Genomic DNA, 22,209 nt, shown 5'->3' with positions numbered 1-22,209 from the left:
TGCTGATTGGCACACCTCACTGGGATGCAGTTTAATGTGGATAAATGTATGGTTATCCACTTTGGTGGCAAGAACAGGAAGGCAGATTACTACCTCAATGGAATCAATTTAGGTAGGAGCCATAGGGTGTCTGGTTCACACTTAAAATGGCCTCTGTCTTATTCTTTAAAAGGTACAGTTTTAAGGGAATTAAGGCTATTTTTAAGGATGGGATGTTTTTGGCTGCAGAAGTTTCTGCCCATACATTCATGCCCCTACCTGGGAGCCAATCACATAGCTGTGGGCAGACAGGAAGCCTTTCTCATCAACAATTGGTCACTAGTTCATAAATCAATGAGCTCCTTGCTGCCAGCTGAACTTCCATTTGTACCCACCCCTTAGTTCTCGCTCATATACAAACCTCCTCCCCACTGCTTGAGCACATAGCAATGTCAGCAACTCATGTAACTTGCTTTTAAAATGTGCATTAATTCTTCAATAATTCTTAGCTTTTAAAATAATTATTTTCCAATTTTAGTGCACAATCAAAAACACAGAAAAATAAAACAATTTTTTATAAATGATCTGGATGTGAGCGTAGAAGAATGGGTTAGTAAATTTGCGGATGACACTAAGGTAGGCAGAGTAGTGGATTATAAAAGGATGCATAAGATGCAGAGCTGAGCGGAGTAGTGGCAAATGGAATTTAATGTGGAAAAGTGTGAGGCAGTTCACTTCGGAAGAAATAACAGGAATGCAGAGTACTGGGCTAATGGTAAAATTCTTGGCAGTGTACATGAACAGAGAGATCTGAGTGTCCAGGTGCATAAATTCCTGAAAGTTGCTACCCAGGTTGATAGGGTTGTTAAGAAGGCATATGGTGCGTTGGTGTTTATTGGTAGGGGGATTGAGTTTCAGAGCCATGAGGTCATGCTTCAGCTGTACAAGACGCTGGTAAGGCCGCACCTGGACTATGGTGTGCAGTTCTGGTGTGCAGCATTATAGGAAGGATGTGGAAGCTTTGGAAAAGGTTCAGAGGAGATTTACCAGGATGTTGCTTGGTATGGAAGGAAGGTCTTATGAGGAAGGGCTGAGGGACTTGAGGCTGTTTTCATTGGAGAAAAGAAGGTTGAGCGGTGACTTAATCGAGACGTATAAGATAATCAGAGGGTTAGATAGACAGTGAAAGCCTTTTTCCTCGATGATGAAGGCTAACACGAGGGGACATACTGCAACAGTAATAGACTGGCCGATGTTAAGAGCATTTAAATGGGCATTGGACATGCATGTGGATAATAATAGAATGATGTAGGTCAGATAGTAACAACTTCTTAATTAACTCATGGGCAAATGGTCACAAAGTGACAATACAGGAGAAACTTCTAGCCTACAAAGAGAAAGCAGCTCAGTCTCCCTCTCCCTCCTGTGTGGGGAATTCATGGAAGACCTCTTGGTAGCAGTTCTCACTCTTCATTTTGCTGTGAACCACACTCAATGAATCCCTTTGTTGACAGGGGAAAGAGGAAACTAATTCGGAAAATGCTGGAGAAACTCGACAGGCTTGGCAGCATCTGTGGAGAGAAATAGTTCTAAAATGACTTTTCTTCAGAACTAGAGGGAAATGAAGAAAACCACCTTCAGGGGCACTGAAAAATAAAACCCTCAATCAGTGATTGGGAGACTGAAATCTGAAGTGTTATTAGCAAAGAAAGGAAGGGGCATGAATAAAACCAAAATAAAACAACTCATTAATATCTGTGATCCAGACTGTTGCCAGAACTATGCTTCTCTGATGCTTTCTTCCTTCTCCTTGTATTGTTTCTATGTGTCTGTTTCTGTATGTGAACCTTTAAAAGGGGTAAAGTTTAAATTATGGAGTTATACTACAATAATTCATGTTTCCTTCTTGCCATTCATTATATACAATTTGATTCCAATAAATAGCTATTTTCTTTTAACGATAAAACCTGGTGTACATGTTCTTTTAGGTAAAATTGAGCAATTCAGTGATTAGGCTTGTTTATCTACCCCAGGGAGATATCACAGTACTGGGGCTGGGGGGAGGGGGAGAATTGCAGGATTTTGACCTGACAAAACTGAAGGAACAGTGACATATTTCCAAGTCAGGATGGTGAGTGGTTTGGAGGGGAACTTTGAGGCTGTGGGATTCCCATATGTCTGCTCTCCTTGTCCTTCTTGATGGTTGTGGTTATGGGTTTGGCAGGTACTTTCATAGAATCCTTAGTGATTTAATGCAATGCATCATGTGGATAGTACATATACTGCTGCTGTGCATTACTGGTGGAAAGAATGAATGAGGAAGGTGGTGGACAGGATAACAATCAAACGGGTCACTTTATTCTGAATAGTGTGGAGCTTTTTGGGTGTTATTGAAATAGCACCGCTCCAAGTAAGTGTCAGGAAACTATAGGCCAGTTGGCCGAACATCTGTTGTTACAAAATGCTGTAGTCCAACAAGAGGTAAATAGATTGTTGAAATATTGGTGAGTTGAAGGTTCTTACAGAAGGCTTGAAAGAGGTATAGTGGTTGGGGGCAAATCAGACATGATCTTGTTGGAGGGTAGGGCAGACTTGAGGAGTTGAATGGTCTATTCATATTCCTATCTCTTAACTTGTTATCTGTGCAGATGTATATTCAAGCCTATGCTGAGTTCTTGGCAGAAATATATACAATGCTACACTCTCATACACAGAGTCATAGGCATTGGGCTACATGTGTATGAGACCTGACGATGAAAGATTATTGATCTGAAAAGTTAACGTTATTTCTCTATCTCCAGGTGCCATCAGACCAGCTGAATATTCCCAGCATTTTCTGTCTTTATCCTACTGAGGTTGAGCTCTGAAAATGATCTACAAGTACTCACGTTCATCAGAGATTATTGAAGGCCTACAGGCAGAAGTGTCCAAGCTGATCTGGGCTGATCATATACCATTGCACCCACATTGGAATCGTGTGTGGACAGCAGCAACTGCAACAATGATGCCACATGTAGTTAAATAGCTCACCAACATGAACCGGCAAGGTGGTGAAGGTGAGGGTCTCCCCTCACAAGCCTCAGCGGCTGGCAGCAAGGATAGTGCTTATTAGATTTCCTACAGTGTGAAAACAGGCCCTTCGGCCCAACCAGTCCACACCGATCCTCTGAAGAGCAACCCTCCCAGACCCATTTCCCTCTGACTAAATGCACCAATCACTATGGGAAATTTAGCATGGCCAATTCACCTAACCTGCACATCTTTGGACTGTGGGAGGAAACCAGGGCACCCGGAGAAAACCCACGCAGACACGGGGAGAATGCGCAAACTCCACACAGATAGTCGCCTGAGGTTGGAATCGAACCTGGAACCATAGTGCTGTGAGGTAGCAGTGTAAACCACTGAGCCACCGTGCCGCCCAATTGTCGGCAGACAGGATGGGAAGAAAATGATTGAGGAAGATCAAGCTGCACTTGGTCATTCGCAGATAGGCTTTTCAAAATAAATAGGCTATGGTTCTCAATGCCGGTCTTAAGGGAGATGTTGACTTTCTGTGGTAACTTTAAAACTGAGGTTCCTCTTGTTCTCTCAGGCGGATGTAAATTCTGACCGTCACCATTTTGAACAGGAACGAGGGACCTCCCAACCATTGTGCTGGTCACAAGTCACACTGTGATAATGGCCAGTTGGGTTGTTTTCAAAACATAGACTATAAAAGTTGGAGTAGGCCATTTAGCTCATCGCGCACACTCTGCCATTCAACATGACCACAGCAGATCGTCTAACTCAGTACAATTCTCCTGTGAATATTCATTGCTCGAACAACACAATCAGACTGATTCCTGTGCACCTTTGTCTGATAAGGAGAAATTGGGTTGACTGGGGTTACAGAGTCATAGAGTCATAGAGATGTACAGCACAGAAACAGACCCTTCGGTCCAACTTGTCCATGCCGAACAGATATCCCAACCCAATCCAGTCCCACCTGCCAGCACCCGGTCCATATCCCCTTCCTATTCATATCCCCTTCCTATTCATATACCCATCTTTTAAATGTTTCAATTGTACTAGCTCCATTGACGAAGCTTTGAAGAATAAAAGGGCAACTCATCAAAATTCTGACAGGACTAGACAGACTAAATGCAGACGAGATGTTTCCCCTGGACATGGTAAGTCATTTTGGAGTGAGATGAGGAGATATCTCTTTGCTCAGAGGATGGTGAACGTTTGGAATTCTGTACCACAGGAGGTTATAGAAGTCAAGTCACTGAATATATTTAAGAAAGAAATAGATTTCCAAAGGCTGGAGACGTCAACTGGGATGGGAATAGAGTGGGAGAATTGCATTGATTTAGAGAGTCAGCAATGATCATGGTGAATGGCAGAGTGGGCTCAATGGGCCAAATTGCTGACTCATATTTATGTTTCTAAAACAGACTACCTTGCCACATTGCAATGCTATTTGTGGGATCTTGTTCTGTGTAAATTATCTGTCATATTTCATATATTGCACTTCAAAAACCCTTCAGCATTTCCATAGCACTTGGGATTTTCTGAGTTGGTGAGAGCTGCAATTGAAATACAGGTTATTGAAGCTCGAGAGAACAGCTGGTCCCATAGATAACAGAGCCAAATACTCTGTATGGAAAGAGGAGAGCAGCTTCTCAAAGAGCTAACTGAAAACTTCCAGCGATAAGCTTCATTGACCCCATAGCACCGATTCACACTGATCAGTCCTCCTGCAAATCTAATCATCACTGCCACTGTCAGAAGTGAATATGCTAAAATATTCCGAGCTGGTGCATGAATGTATTTGAATATCTATGTTCTGGTTTCTGGCTCGGTTGTGCAGACAGAGACAGGCAGCAAGAGAAGGACATGGCATTTTATTCAATTGTTGCAGACCGTTCCCTGAGTTTCCTCCAATCCATAGTTCAGTCAGAGTCTATGACTAAAGCAAATGGGCTGGTTTTGTAGCATCTTGTATTTCCATTAAGCAACAACTTTGTGCACAATAATGTGGAATATTTAAGTGCAACTTGTATTTAAATATGACAGGAACCTTTATGTGCTTAAAGCTTAGAGTCTGTACAGCACTTTCAATACCCAATGAATTTCACAGGAATGCAACCAGACAAATAAAAACCCAACATATGGACTAGTCACTTAAAGCTACATCAAAGAAGTGGGCCTTAAGGCGCATCTCCAAAGGGAAGAGTTGGGGGAGGGTTTTGGGGATAATTCCAGGGTTTATATTCCTTACTGAAAGGATGGTTGGGTCAAATAAGGTGGGGCTGGAGCCAGAGCATTGCAGAGATCAGGGAGAGTAAACTTGGAAACATAGAAATTAGGAACAGGAGTAGGTCAATCAGCCTTTGAGCTCATTTAATATGATCATGGCTGATCCTCTAATGCAAGATCATATTCCTGTTTTCTTCCCATACCCCTTGATGCTTTTAAAATCTATTCAAAAAGTAACTCTTTCTTGAACGTATTTAGCGAATTGGCCTCCCCAACCTTCTGTGGTAGAGAGTTTCACAGGTTCACTCCCCTACCCCTCTACCCCACCCCAACCTGAGATTGTAATCTCTGCTTCGAGACTCCCCAACCAGGGAAAACACCTTTCTGCATCGAGTCTGTCCAGTCCTGTTAAAGTTTTACTCACTTCAATCAGATCTCTTCTGAACTTACTAAACTCTAGTGGAATCAATCTATCGTCACAGAACAGTCCTGCCATCCCCAGTATTAACCCAATGAACCTCTGCTGAACTCCCTCGATGGAAGACCAAAACTGCACACAGTATTCCTGGTGAGGTCTCACCAAAGCCCCTCTATAACTGCAATAAGACAGCCCTACTTCTGGACTTCAATTGACTTGCAATGAAGGCCAATATGCTATTTGCCTTTCTAACTACTTGCTACACCTATCTTCTACTTCCATTGACTGGTGTCCAAGGGCATACAAGATCCTTTTGTGTATCTACACTTTCTGACCTATCACCATTTAAATAATACTCTGCAATTCCGCTTTTACAGTTACTTGTATAACTTTAACCATTCATACAATATCTGCCATGTGTTTGTCCACTCACTCAATTTGTTTAAATCACTTTGAAGCCTCTATGCATCCTCCGAATACTGATTGGTGTTATCAGTAAACTGGAAAAGTTGCATTGCTTTCTTAATCCAGGTCATTTATAAATATCGTGAATAGCTGAGGCCCAAGCACTGATCCTTATGACATCTGAGAAGACATTGCCTGCTATTTGAATAAAGACCCATTTACTCCTACTCTCTGTTTCCTGTCTGTCAACCAGTTCTCAATCCAGGCAACATATTGCTCCCATTGCATTTGCTTCAATATTGGCCACTAATCTTTTCACATCAAGAGTCATCTGGATGTCAAATCCACCACATCCACTGGTTCTTCCTTATCACTCCACTCACTGCATCCTGGGCGGCACGGTGGCACAGTGGTTAGCACTGCTGCCTCACAGCACCAGAGACCCGGGTTCAATTCCCACCTCAGGCGACTGACTGTGTGGAGTTTGCACGTTCTCCCTGTGTCTGCGTGGGTTTCCTCCGGGTGCTCCGGTTTCCTCCCACAGGTGAATTGGCCATGCTAAATTGCCCGTAGTGTTGGTAAGGGGTAGATGTAGGGGTATGGGTGGGTTGCGCTTCGGCGGGCCGGTGTGGACTTGTTGGGCCGAAGGGCCTGTTTCCTTACTGTAATGTAATCTAAAAAAAAATCCTCAAAATTGTTTAAGCATGATTTGTGTGGCCGGACAGGCTGCTCAAAATGATAAATTTTATTTGATAAAGTGGACAAGGGCTGAGGTATGCTGGAAAATGAAGTCAGCCTTGACTGAAGTGACTGTGTCAATCCACCTGCTGCAGAATCCAGAGAGTTTGTAACCAAACCTGCTAGCTGCAGAGCCTACATTGCATACCTGCATTTGGGTTTGAATGGGTCAATAGAATGTTGCTCTCAGGACAATCGGAAACACGAGGTGTGTATCAGACACGGACGCGGCTCGTACCCTTATTTGGTGGAGGTTACATGCACCCAGCACCTCCAGTAATGGAGAGTTAAGGACCACCTTGCCCTCAGCGTGCCAACACCTGGTTAGGTCCAATCGATCAGGGTGACTGAACCTGATCAATCCATTGGCAGATACTCAACACCCTCCCAAAAGGGCATGACGTCTTTGGAGTTTACGAATCACTACCACACCATCCTTAGGAGTGGTAACTGGAGAGTCGTAATGCGAGAATGACCACTGAAAGAGACGACACCCCTGAGACTCTCGGGAGAAGACCAGACGACATCACCACGTGGAGCCCGGCCTAGATCTAGTCTGGTGGTATATGATCATCCAAAGTTAAAGCATATGATAGTTTGTAGTGTTTTTTCATTAGTTTATAGTATGCTTTATTATTCTAATATTAATTGTGTCAAATAAATGTGTATTATTGGGCATCGTTATGAAGAGTCGACTCACAGTTCTTTTGCTGAATATAAGAATTTAAACACACTGTGTGACAGGTGCAATATTTGTTTTTCAGAAACCCATGCTGGCTTTCCCAATCCTGATTTGGAAATGCCGGTGTTGGACTGGGGTGTACAAAGTTAAAAATCACACAACACCAGGTTATAGTCCAACAGGTTTAATTGGAAGCACTAGCTTTCGGAGCGTCGCTCTGAAAGCTAGTGCTTCCAATTAAACCTGTTGGACTATAACCTGGTGTTGTGTGATTTTTAACTTTCCCAGTCCCATTCAGGATTTCCAAATGTTCTATTATTTTGACTTTTATAACTGACTGGTATTTTTCCCACTTGTGATGGTCAGCTAACTGGTCAGTTATTATCTGTTTTATTCTCTCCCTTCCTTTTTAAATAGTGAGGTAACATTTTCCTCATTCCAATCTGTAGAAGCTGCTACAGAGTCTATCGGACTTTGAAAGATGACCACCACTGCGTCCAGTATTTCCAGGGCCAACTCCTATAGTACTCTGGGAATGTGAATTATCAGGCTCTGATGATTTGTCAGCCTTTAAACCCATTAATTTCTTTAACACTTCTTTTATGAATACTGATTAGCTTCAGTTCTACTCTCACCAGACCCTTGGCTCCCTAATATTTCTAGGAGGTTATTTGGACTCTCGTTTGTGCAGACAGAACCAAAACAGCTCTTCAGTTCTTCTGCCATTTCTTCATTCCCAGTAAAGGTTCCTTGGCTTCTAACTATACGAACAAAGAACAATGAAAATTTACAGCCCAGGAACAGGCCCTTCGGCCCTCCAAGCCTGAGCCGATCCAAATCTACTGTCTAAACCTATTGTCCAATTCCTAAGCATCTGCATCCCTCTGCTCCCCACCTACTCATGCATTTATCCAGACACATCTTAAATGAATCTACCATGCCTGCCTCTACCACCTCTGCTGGCAACGCGTTCCAAACGCCCACCACCCTCTGTGTGAAGTACTTGTTGCATGTATCCCCCTTAAACTTTCCACCTCTCACCTTGAAAGCATGACCTCTCGTTATTGAATCCTTCACCCTGGGAAAAAGTTGGTCTCTATCTGCCCTGTCTATACTCTTCATGATTTTGTGACCTCAGTCAGGTTCCCCCCTTAATCTCCTTTTTTCTAATGAAAACAAACCTAACTTACTCAACCTTTCTTTATAACTAGCACTACGTGACCAACATTTGTCTTTACTAATCTTTTTCTCTTCCCATAGAAGTCTTTGCTGTCCCTTTTTATGTTTTCTGCAATTTTACTCTCATCTGTTATTTTGCTCTATTGATCAAATTGTTTTGGTCCCAGTCCATACTGTCATTTTTTTTTGAGTATTAGATCTTCTTTGGATTAGATCTTCTTTGGATCTAATACTATCCATAATTTCTTTTGCAAGGCACCTCGACATGATTGAGCCATCTTTCTCCTTCTATTTTTGAGCCAGACAGGAATGAATAATTGTAATTGTAATTATTGCACAAGTTCATTAAGTAAGAACCATTGCCATCCATTGCTGATCATTTTAGTAAGGTTTCCCAATTCGTCTTCTACTATTCACACTTCATATCTTTGTCATTCCCTGTATTTAGATTGAGGAGCTTAGTTTTGGATTCAACTATTTCACACTCGGAGCACAGCCACGAGAGATTTGAAATAAGGAATTAAAATTGTAAATTTGATATCTTGTAACTCTGTACTGCCACCACCTGTCCTGGGACTGTTTGACAGGGACAGTGTAGTTTTGTATCTAACCCTTTGTTAGACATGTTCTGGGAGTTTTTGATGGGGAGAGTAGAGAGAAAGAGTTTTATTCTGTATTTGACTGGATGCTTTACCTCTTCCTAGGAATGTTTGATAGGGATAGAGTAGAGGCAGCATTACTCTGTATCTTACTGCATGCTTTACCTGTCCTGTGACTGTTCGTTGGGGCAGTATGGAGGAAGCTTTACTCTATATCTAAACCCGTGGTGTACCTGAAACCAAAAGAGAAAATTCTGGAAAATCTCAGCAGGTCTGGCAGCATCTGTAAGGAGAGAAAAGAGCTGACGTTTCGAGTCTGACGAACCCTTTGTCAGCTTTGACAAAGGGTCAGTTAGACTTGAAACATCAGCTCTTTTCTCTCCTTACAGATGCTGCCAGACCTGCTGAGATTTTCCAGAATTTTCTCTTTTGGTTTCAGATTCCAGCATCCGCAGTAATTTGCTTTTACCGTGGTGTACCTGTTCTGGGGGAGTTTCATTAGGACAGAGTAGAGAGTGCTTTATTCTTTATTTAATCCATACTTTACAAAATACATACATTGCAAGCAGAGGAATCTGTACTGGTATGACATATTTAAAACCCCAGCATTGTGTTGGCCTCTGTGAGTGAGATTTCAGTCAGTAGCTTTGCATTTTGCAGTCTATACCCAGCAGAGGTGTGTGAGTAGGACTAGCTATGAAAGCCGAAGTCATGGAGAACCATCCTGTCATTGAAGGGAGAATTTATGCCAACTTTATCTCAGGTGTAACTGAGACTAGGCTGTTTGACGAAGACAAGAGGCAATGCTAATTCGAGCTCCTGGGCCTCATTCATATCTACTTGGGGTTGAACCAGTCTCACATCAGGAGTACAGCTCTGTCCCCCCATCCTTTAATCTTTGGCCCCTCCACACCCTAATCTTGTATATATCATTGCCTCCTCTTCAGTAGACAGTCATGCCACCAAGCCAACTTTCTCAGGACTTCTCTATACAATATTTCCAAATGTTCTATGCCAGACTTTTTGTCCTCATTTTCATTACTTATTTATTCAGAGTCAGAACAAAACTGTGAGGTTCTGTACACGGGGAGAGAATGGACAGGCTAGGATCCTTCCTCTGGAAAATCCAATGTGGCAGTGTGAACGGATCCTGATGTTTGCAATGACATTGTGTATACAGAGAGTGTTAGAGGCCATCTATACGAGACAATCGCGAAAATAATCCAATCAAGGATTCAGGAAAAATTTGTTTGAGGACAGGAGAAACAAGAGTATTCATCCTGGCTTCGAGAATATCCGTTCTATAATAACCTTCAACTCATTCTGCTGTTCATGAATATTTATAGTGTGCTGAAGGAAACTTTAATTAAGAAACATCTTTTATTCACTTCATCTTGCTGCAAGAAAGAGCAAGTTCATGTGATACACCACCTCTGAGTCTCAGTGGCATCACAGTCAGTTCAGACTTAGCCTCCCTATCACAAAGAACAACACAGTGGCTCAGTGGTGAGTGCTGTTGCCTCACAGCGTTAGGGAGCCGGGTTTGATTCTGACCTCAGGTGACTGTCTGTGTGGAGTTTGCACATTCTCCCCGTGTCTGAGTGGGTTTCCTCTGAGTGTTCTGGTTTCCTCCCACAGTCCCAAGATGCACAGGTTAGGTGGATTGGCCATTCTAATATTGCCCATAGTGTCCAGGGATGTGTAGACTAGGTGGATTAGACATAGGAAATGCAGGCTTACAGGGATTGGGTAGCGGGGGTACATCTGGGTGGATGCTCTTTGGAGGGACAGTGTGGATTCAATGGACCGAATGGCCTGCTTCCCTGCTGTAGGGATTCTATGATCTCCCCACCCAGATCTCCATTTCTACCCTTTATATTACATCTCCTCCCGAATCTTTGACCTCAGTTTCTACTTTAGAAGGATACTTGCTGGCTCATTTTCATGACTGCACCTGAACGTTTTCTCAGCTTCTTTGGAGGGGTTTAGGAACTTGAGTCCTCTCTGTGATCTCCGACCCTGCCCGACAGAAGAAGTCCTTGTACACATGGCATGAGAAAGTGTGTGCGAGAGTAGGGAATTGGGCTCTCAGTCTTCTTCCCATGAGGAGTACACATGATACCGGGTCATTTTAGAATGTAACACTAGAGTGCAAATTAGATGTCATCATTCTTCATCAGTAATGCTTTTACTGTGCAATCGACTCATTCAGTGTCACCATTATCTTGAAGATAGCTCAGGTTGTATGGACAATCCATATGATGGTGTAAACTCTCTAAAATATTCTTTGGGAAACTGTGGACCATTGTCTGAGGTGACAAGGCCTGGGATTCCATGTATTTCAAAGATCTATGTATTTGATGTTTCAGATTGTGACCCTGTAATTGTTGACTTCTACCTATCTGGAGTTACATTCTACTATGATCGAGAGCACCTTACCTGAATGTTTGAACATGTCTACCCCGGGATGTTCCCTTGATCATGATGTAAAGGAAGATGACATTAATGGCTTTTTTTGTCTCCAGATAATGAAAAGCAACAGTGATACAACTCAGGATCATTGGCTTCCAGTGATTTTGAGAGACCTGGTAACCAAACATTTGTAATTTGACATTTTGTAAAACACCAACGTCTTTAGTGCAATTGATGCAATGCATCAAGTCTCAGAATGACCAAACTTTCAATCACAAGGGAATGAATCAGCCACTATACTGAGGCGATCTCTCTGAGAGTGAGACTGGGGGCCATCCTTTGATGCAGTATGCTCTGAGTTCTGTGCATCCCTGAACTAATTAACTTGCTGACCTGTTCCCGACAATGATTGCTATTGATGTTAAGGTTTCTAACTTTTCAACAAAAAGTACATCACCTTGTTCTGGCCTTGCCATGGGGATATGAGCAAAATCTCTGTCATCGTCTGCCATTACCTGGAATAGACTCTGTCTTTTTATCAAACCTTCTCATCCTCAATCTGAATCATCGTACTCATGGAGGCATTTTTACTCACTCCTTAGAATCTAAGAATGTCATTAAGACATTGTGGACTGTTTCTGCCTTGAGGTGAAGACCAAGAATATAGTCTGCGAATCCTTCTCACAGGCCCGAAGCAATATTGCATCAATAATGCCAGGTAGTGTTGAGTAAAACAAGCTAAAAAATCAACTTACATCAACATGCTTTCAGTTTCTTAAAAGCCCTCCACTGTGCATCCTTGCAGCCAGGCAAGTATCACCCCCAAGTGCTCATTTGATGGTCGCTTAAAGACTCCTATTGGGATGAGGGCTATTGAGCTGACTGATTGTTGGTATCCATGTAATCGTGCCCAGATTAGGGGCAGGCGGTAGTAAGGATATCGACATAATTTCAATGGTCTTTCAGTCTGCAAACCCACCTGAAAGTGGTGTAAAATTCTGCCACGATTACAAGAGTGAACACCAGAGATTTCAGATTGACGCCAATTTGGAATTCACTTCCAGAGTTAGAAGCAACACTTTTGATTTGATGAAAGGAAGAGGGGCTGAAGGTTGGGGAGAGTCAGATGGGTAAATTAGATCAACTTGCTTACAAGACAGAAATAGAAAACTAACTAAGCAGATTTCAGCAAAGTGATAATGATAGTGGCAGTCCAACTTCCCCAACATTAACTGGGGCAGTTACAGTGTGACAAGTTTAGCAAAAGCAGAATTCTTAAAACACATCCAAAAGAGTTTATTAGTCAGAACATGAAAGGCCCAATTAGAGATGGGGTGATCCTTGGCTTAATTTTAGATAATGAAGCCGGGCATTAAAGTGTGAGTGGGAAAATATTTTGCAGACTGTGATCATAACTCCATTAGGTTCAAAATTATTATGGATTGCTCCACTCGGGTCACTCAGCTCCTGATCTCATTACAGCCTTGGTCAATCAGTGGTTAATCAGTGACAGGTGAGAGTGACAGTCCTGGACAGCCCTGGACATCAAGGCCACATTCAATCGAGTGTGGCATCAAGGACTCCTGGCAAAACTGGCGTCAATGGGAATCTGGGGCAAATCTTCTGCTGGTTGGAGACATACCCAACACATAACAAGATGGTTATGGTTGTTGGATGTCAGTCATCTCAGCTCCAGGACATCTCTGCAGGAGTTCCTCAGGGTAGTCTCTTAGGCTGAACCATCTTCAGCTGCTTCATCAATGACCTTCTCGCCATCATAGGGTCAAAAGTGAGGATGCTCACTAATGATTGCACAAGGTTCAGCACCATTCGTGACTCCTGAGGCACTGAAGCAGTCCATGTTCAAATGCATCAAGATCTGAACAGTATCCAGACTTGGGCTGACAAGTGGCAAGTAATATATGCACCACACAAATGTCAGGCAATGACCATCTCCAATATGAGCCAATCTAACCATCAATTCAATAGTGTTGCCATCACTGAATCCCCACCATCAACATCCTGGGGGTTACCATTGACCAGAAACTCAGCTAGACTTGGCATATAAATATAATGATTATAAGTCTGCCATTCATAGAACATAGAACATAGAAGAATACAGCGCAGTACAGGCCCTTTGGCCCTCGATGTTGTGCCGATCCAAGCCCACCTAACCTACACTAGCCCACTATCCTGCATATGCCTATCCAATGCCCGCTTAAATGCCCATAAAGAGGGAGAGTCCACCACTGCTACTGGCAGGGCATTCCATGAACTCACGACTCGCTGAGTAAAGAACCTACCCCTAACATCTGTCCTATACCTACCACCCCTTAATTTAAAGCTATGCCCCCTCGTAATAGCTGACTCCATACGTGGAAAAAGGTTCTCACCGTCAACCCTATCTAAACCCCTAATCATCTTGTACACCTCTATCAAGTCACCCCGAAACCTTCTTTTCTCCAATGAAAACAACCCCAAGTGCCTCAGCCTTTCCTCATACGATCTTCCTACCATACCAGGCAACATCCTGGTAAACCTCCTCTGCACCCGTTCCAGTGCCTCCACATAATATGGCGACCAAAACTGCACACAATACTCTAGATGCAGCCGCACCAGAGTCTTATACAACTGCAACATGACCTCAGGACTCCGGAACTCAATTCCTTTACCAATAAAAGTCAGTACGCCATATGCCTTCTTCACTGCACTATTTACCTGGGTGGCAACTTTCAAAGATCATGGTTTATCAGCTACTCAGTACCTCGTTCCTGCTTTCTCTCATATCCTTTTGACCCTTTAGTCCAAAAACTATATCGACATCTTTCTTGAAAGTTTTCAACATTTTCCCACAACAGTTCAAATATGGAAATGCACTTCTGAAAGTGCATCACTGCCAGAAAGGTGGCTTGGAGTATCCCAAGGTTGTGAAAGGCACTGTATAAATGCAGTGTTTCTTGCTAATATTGTTGACAAGGTAGTTTTAAAGAGGTGGTATTTTGGATTAAAACTTCTGTGCTGAGTTTAATTCAGTTGAGAGAGTCATGGAGAATGGGATAGGTGTTGGGTAAGAACACTAAACAAGGTGATGGTCCATTAATTGGTGGCAGTTTTTATGTTCAGTTCCTGTTCCACTCAGGTCAGGAAGTAGGTATGGCTGTATCCTGAAATCAATTTCACTCTCTCTGTCACATGCAAAATGAGTTCCTAATCACATGGAATACTCTACACTGGGTGAAATAGTTTCAGGAGAGAAATGAGTTGAACTGCTGTGCTTTTCCAGCACCACTAATCCAGAATCTGGTCTCCAGCATCTGCAGTCATTGTTTTTACCTTGTTGATTTTAACTCTACTGCGAATCCTCTTGCAAGGATGCCTGCCTTGAAGAACTTTTCCTCCTCTCTCTACAAGAATTTCAGGGAATCCCTCGCCCACTGCAACTCCCAGATCATTTTCTCTGCCCTGAAGCTCTTCAACCATGTTCTGAAACAGAGTCGCTACTACAGCCACATTTGCACCCCAGTTCCAAACCTCCAGCTCAGCACAGCCCTCATGACTTGTCCTACCTGCCTATCTTCTTTTCCACCTATCCACTCCACCCTCCTCCCTGACCTATCACCTTCATCCCCTCCCCCATTCACCTATTGTACTCTATGCTACTTTCTCCCCACCCTCACCGTCCTCTCATTTATCTCTCCACCCTTCAGTTACTCTGCCTGTATTCCTAATGAAGGGCTTTTGCCCGAAACGTCGATTTTACTGCTCCTCGGATGTTGCCTGAACTGCTGTGCTTTTCCAGCACCACTAATCCAGAATTATGTAAACATCAGCACAGTCAAGAACATCAGCAGCCCTGTGGTTTGAAACTATTTATTAATTCATTTCCAGACCACCTGTAGTGTCCCAAGAGTATTCCATTGCTGGTCAGTATTTTTTGCATTTCAAATTGGCTTCCAAGGATGGAGCATTGCACAGGGATGTCTGAACATTTCTGGTCTCACACTGCCACTTACTGGCAGCTCTCTGGAACTGTCAGTCTCTGCAGGGCAACTTTAGCCCGTTAAACTCTCAGTTGAATCTTACCAAAAATCAACTAAGTTTTATTTTGTGGTGGGTTTCTCTCCCTATGCTCGAGTGAGTTTCCTCACTCTATCTTCCAAAACTCACCTCATTACCTGAGCACCCTAATGGTGCCCCACCAATCGCATTCTCCCACTCACCATGGACGGAGGTACTGGCCACTCAAGATTCTTGATGCCAGAGCCAACTTTAAAGCGCAGCTTGTCTTATTTGGCCCAGGCATGTCTGACCGACAGTAATTGGCACCTGCTTTTGCCAGGGAGTTCTGGAGCCTCTGCTGGACAGGGGATGCATGCAGTTGGTGCCCACAGAGTGTGCCTGAGACATTGGCATCTAATGGAAGTCCAGAGGAGTCACCAGTGAGCTACAGTCATCAGCTACTTACTCTGACCTTCATGTCAGGAGTTGTCATCATCTGGCTTTTATGCAGAGAATGGGAAATTGCGTATCAATAAAGTATGATTAATTAATAATTCAGATGTTAATGTGTGCTAGTTCGTGCAAATAGATGTACCCCAGAGGCTCTGATGAAGAGTCATTTAGACCCAAAACGTTAGCTTTCTCTCTAATCATGGATGTTGCCTGACCTGCTGTGCTCTGCAGAAGTTGTTGTTTTCAGTACAGATTCCAGCATTTGCAGTAATTTGCTCCAACAACCAGGCCTCTCGCTGCTCACTCAAGATAATCACATCTCTCCAGTCATCATTTGGTTGGAAAATAGGACTTCTTACTCCTCACGATAGGAGGATCCTCAGGGCCAATCTCACATGATTCTCCCAACTTGCTTGCCAAAGCCTACATCATTCAGAGCCTGGGAAGGTCCTGCCCTATTTGTCAGTTTATGTGCTATTTGAAGTCACTCAGTCTGTCTGTGAAAAGTTAGCCTCTGTATGTGCGTGTGTGTGTGAGACAATGCCTTCTTCTCTTTGACAATGTCAGTCTCTGTGCGACAGTCTGGATGTGGAACTGTCATTCTGTGGCAGCTTGTGTGGGAGATACCGTCTCCATGTGATGGCAGAATCTTTGCCCTTTCCAGTGGGTGACATGATAGTGAGCTTACCAAGAATTGATTAATAATCTCTTCCATCACACAACCCAATAAAAATGTGTTTGGTGTGGATGTCTGCACTCCTTTGAGATACCATACAATGCAAATAACAGTCCTTCCTTTATATTTAATGGTATAACAAACTTTCATGTATGTACCCAAAAAGTGTTCTTAAATTCCTCCAATACAACTCCACAATCTCTGGGCTGCTGGGACACTGAATAAAGCAATTTAATCAGCTGAGTCACGAGTGTGGTGCTGGAAAAGCACAGCGGGTCAGGCAGCATCCGAGGAGCACAAGCCTTTCATCAGGAATGAGGGCTGATGAAGGGCTTATGCCCGAAACGTCGATTCTCCTGCTCCTCGGATGCTGCCTGACCTGCAATGCTTTTCCAGCACACATTCTCGACTCTGATCTCCAGCGTCTGCAGTCCTCACTTTCTCCCAATTTAATCAGCTGACCCCAAACAGCACAGTAACTGTCCCCACAGTGCACAGACTGCAGCAATTCAGGATGGCAGTTCACTGTCACCTCCTCTAAAGTAATTAGGGATGGATAGTAATTGCTGGCCTTGTCTATGATGTCCACATTCAGAGATAAATGAGAAAAGCTGGCTCCAGTGTTGAACTTGGATCCAAGGGAATGGTATCGATGTGTGTATGTCAATTGCAGAGACAATTGAAATTAACACCACAAGTCCAAGCTGTAATTAGCTGCAAGTCATACCAGAACACAGCGAGATGACTGGGGACCTATGAGGCTCTCCTAAACCTGCAACCTCTACCAATTAGAAGGGCTAGGGTAGCAGGTACAAGGAAAGATAACTATCTGCAAGTTCCCCTCCAAATCACACATCTTAGAGATATCTAACTAATTTTTCATAATTCAGGATTTGGACACAACGACAACAATAAAGGAACAGCAATTTATGGTGAGTACCTTGGCACAGAACTTGCAAGCAGTTCTGTGCCAAGAACTGCATCTGTTGTCTTTGTCAGTGGTAAAGGTCACAGGTTTGGTAGGTGCTATCTAAGAAACCTTGACGATTTTCTGGAATGCAACTTGTACAAGGTGCAAACTACTGCTACTAAGCCTCGGTGGGAGAGGAAATGAATGGGGAAGGTGGTGGATGGGACATCAAAGAACTAGGCTGCTTTCTCTTGGATGACATTGACCATATTGCATGGTTTTGCAAGAGCTCAGTATCCCATCACACTCCAAACTTGTACCTGGCAGATGATAGACAGGCTTTGGGGAGTCTGGAGGTGAATTATTCACAGCAATATTCCCAGACTCCGACCAGCTCTTTGAATTAGAGAATCCCTACAATGTGGAAGCAGGACATTTGGCCCATTGAGTCCACACTGACCTTCTTAAGAGCAGCCCATCAAGGTCCAGCCTCTACCTTATCCCTGTAACCCTGCATTTCCCATGGCCAATTCACCCACCCTTCAGACTGTGGGAGGACACCAGAGCACCTAGAGGAAACCCACACAGACACGGGGAGAATGTGCAAGCACCACACAGATGGTTACCTGAGGTTAGAATTGAACCCTGGTCTCTGACGTTGTGAGGCCACTGACCAACGTGCTTTTGTAACCTTTTTATTTATATGTATGGTGCTCCATGATAATCCTAACATTGTCGATAAGTGGGGCATGATTCAACAGTGGTACTGCCGTCACTAGGAGATGGTTAGATTCTCTCTTGTTGGAGATACTGCTTGCCTGGCAGTTGTAAGGTACGAATATTATTGGTGACTTATCACGCCAAACCTGAATGCTATCCATTCTTGCGGTATATGGACCTAACACATAGTATCTGAGGAGCTGAATGGTGCTGAAAACACTCTGCAATAATCACTGGACATCCCCAATTCTAACTTTATCATGGAGGCAAGTTATTGATGAGGCAGCTGAAGATGTCTGATGTGGGAGATTAGGGAAAGTTTCCACGTTGCTGATAATTATGTCCACAGTAAGTGTGTTTGGTTGCAAATCCTATCAAATCGCATGGATCATTTGGAGCGACAGTTGGAGGCAATGAGGAATTTACCATGGCTAGTGGTTGTGATGGGTGGCAGATATAGGAAAGGACAAAAACCATAGATACAGTCAGGTAGATAGGTTACCACCTGGAAAGGTAAGAGAGGGAGGCAGGTAGTGTAGGAGCATCCTGTTGCTATCCCCATCTCAAATATGCATGCTGTTTTAGAAAATGTAGGGGATGATGGACTCTCAGGGGAATATAGCATGCACAGCCAAGTTTCTGGTAGCAGATCAGGCTCTAATGTAATGAAGGGTACGCCAGGTTCTAAGCGACCGATTATGATAGGGCACTCTCCAGTCAGAGGCACAGACAGACATTTTGGCAGCCGATAGCAAGAGATCAGAATGGTGTGTTGCCTCCTTGGTGCCAGGATAAATGATATCGCTAAGAGAGTGCAGAATATTCTCAAAGAGGAGAGGGACCAGGATGAGATTGATGTACACATTGAAATTAACAACATACGAAGTGAAAAGGGTGAAGTTTCAAAGGGAGAATACAGAGTTAGGCAGGAAGATAAAAAGAAGGTCCTTGAGGGTAGTAATATCTAGATTAATCCCAGTGCTACGAGCTAGTGAGGGTAGAAATAGGAGGATAGAGCGGATGAATGCATGGCTGAGGAGCTGGTATATGGGAGAAGGATTCACAATTTTTGGATCATTGGAATCTCTTCTGGAGTGACCTATATAAGAAGGATGGATTGCACCTGAATTGGAAGGGTCTAATATACTGGCAGGGAGATTTGCTAGAGCTGCTCGGGAGGATTTAAACTAGTAAGGTGGGGGGGTGTGGGACACAGGGAAAGAGTGAAGAAAGAATCAATCTGAGACTGGCACAGTTGGGAAAAGGAGCAAGTCAAACAGCCAGGGCAGGCAGGAACAAAGCAGAGAACAAGGTAGGACTGATAAATTAAACTGCATTTATTTCAATGCAAGGGGCCTAACAGAGAAGGCAGCTGAACTCAGGGCATGGTTAGGAACATGGGACTGGGATATCATAGCAATTACTGAAACATGGCTCAGGGATAGACAGGACTGGCAGCTTAATGTTCCACGATACAAGTGCTACAGGAAGGATAGAAAGGGAGGTAAGAGAGGAGGGGGAGTGGCATTTTTGATGAGGGTTAGCATTATTGCTGTACTTAGGGAGGATATTCCTCAGAATATGTCCAGGGAATTTATTTGGGTGGAACTGAGAAATAAGGAAGGGATGATCACCTTATTGGGGTTGTATTATAGACCCCCTAATAGTCGGTGGGAAATTGAAAAACAAATTTGTAAGAAGATCTCAGTTATCTGTAAGAATAATAGGGTAGTTATGGTAGGGGATTTTAACTTTCCAAACATAGACTGGGACTGCCATAGTGTTAAAGATTTAGATGGAGAGGAATTTGTTAAAGAGTACCAGAAAGTTTTCTGATTCAGTATGTGGATGCACCAACTAGATAAGGTGCAAAATTTGACCTACTCTTGGGAAATAAGGCAGGACAGGTGACTGAGGTGTCAGTGGGGGAGCACTTTGGGGCCAGCGACCATAATTCTATTAGATTTAAAATAGTGATGGAAAAGGACAGATCAGATCTAAAAATTGAAGTTCTAAATTGGAGAAAGGCCAATTTTGATGGTATTAGGCAAGAACTTTCAAAAGCTGATTGGGGGCAGATGTTCGCAGGTAAAGGGATGGCTGGAAAATGGGAAGCCTTCAGAAATGAGATAACGAGAATCCAGAGAAAATATATTCCTGTCAGGGTGAAAGGAAAGACTGGTAGGTATAGGGGATGCTGGATGACTAAAGAAATTGAGGGTTTGGTTAAGAAAAAGAAGGAAGCATATGTAAGGTATAGACAGAATAGATCGAGTGAATCCTTAGAAGAGTATAAAGAAAGTAGGGGTATACTTAAGAGGGAAATCAGGATGGCAAAACGGGGACATGAGATAGCTTTGGCAAATAGAATTAAGGAGAATCCCAAGGGTTTTTACAAATATATTAAGGACAAAAGGGTAACTAGGGAGAGAATAGGGCCCCTCACAAATCAGCAAGGCGGCCTTTGTGTGGAGCCACAGAAAATGGGAGAGATACTAAATGAATATTCTGCATCAGTATTTACTGTGGAAAAGGACATGGAAGATATAGAATGTAGGGAAATAGATGGTGACATCTTGCAAAATGTCCATGTTTCAGAGGAGGAAGTGCTGGATATCTTGAAATGCATAAAACTGGATAAATCCCCAGGACCTGATCAGGTGTAACCTCGAACTCTGTGGGAAGCCAGGGAAGTGTTAGCTGGGCCCCTTGCTGAGATATTTGTATTATCAATAGTCACAGGTAAGGTTCTGGAAGACTTGAGATTGGCTAATGTGGTGCCACTGTTTAAGAATGCTGGTAAGAAAAAGCCAGGGAACTATAGACCAGTGAGCCTGACATCGGTAGTGGTAAGCCTGACAAGTTGTTGGAGGGACAGGATTTGCACATATTTGGAAAGGCAAGGACTGATTAGATATAATCAGTATGGTTTTGTGTCTCACGAACTTGCTTGTATTATTTGAAGAAGTAACAAAGAGGATTGATGAGGGCAGAGCAGTGGACATGATCTATATGGACTTCAGTAAGGCATTCATTAAGGTTCCTCATAGTATACTGATTAGCAAGATGAGATCACAAGGAATACAAGAAGAAATAGTCATTTGGATACAGAATTGTCTTGAAGGTAGAAGACAGAGGTTGGTGATGGAGGGTTGTTTTTCAGACTGGAGGCCTGTGACCAGTGGAGTTCCACAAGGATCAGTGCTGGATCCACTGCTTTGAGTTACTTATGTAAATGATTTGGATGTGAACGTAAGAGGTATAGTTATTAAGTTTGCAGATGAGGTGCAAAATTGGACTTAAAGTGGACAGCGAAGAAGGTTACCTCTGAGTACAGTGGGATCTTGATTGGATGGGCCAATGGGCCAAGAAGTGGCAGATGGAGTTTAATTTAGATAAATGTGAGGTGCTGTCTTTTGGAAAAGCAAATCAGAGCAGGACTTATACACTTAATGGGCAGGTCCTGGGGAGTGCTGCTGGACAAAGAGACCTTGGAGTGCAGGTTCATAGCTCCTTGGAAGAGAAGTTGCAGCTAGATAGTCAAGAAGGCATTTGGTATGGTCAGAGCATTGAGTATAGGGGTTGCAGCTGTACAAGACATTGGTTAGGCCACTTTTGGAATATTGTGTGCAACTGTGGTCTCCCTCTTATAGGAAAGATGTTGTGAAACTTAAAAGGGTTCAGAAATGGTTTACAAGGATGTTGCCAGAGTTGGAGGGTTTGAGCTACAGGGAGAGGTTGAACAGGCCGGCGCTGTTTTCTCTGGAGCGTCAGATGCTGAGGGTGACCTTATAGAGG

The sequence above is a fragment of the Chiloscyllium plagiosum genome, unplaced genomic scaffold, assembly GCF_037043375.1.
Source record: "Chiloscyllium plagiosum isolate Xiang-an unplaced genomic scaffold, Cpla_swu_hap1 HiC_scaffold_13, whole genome shotgun sequence".
Lineage (NCBI taxonomy): Eukaryota > Metazoa > Chordata > Chondrichthyes > Orectolobiformes > Hemiscylliidae > Chiloscyllium > Chiloscyllium plagiosum.
The sequence above is the reverse complement of the archived record's forward strand: the minus strand, read 5'-3'. Positions refer to the sequence as shown.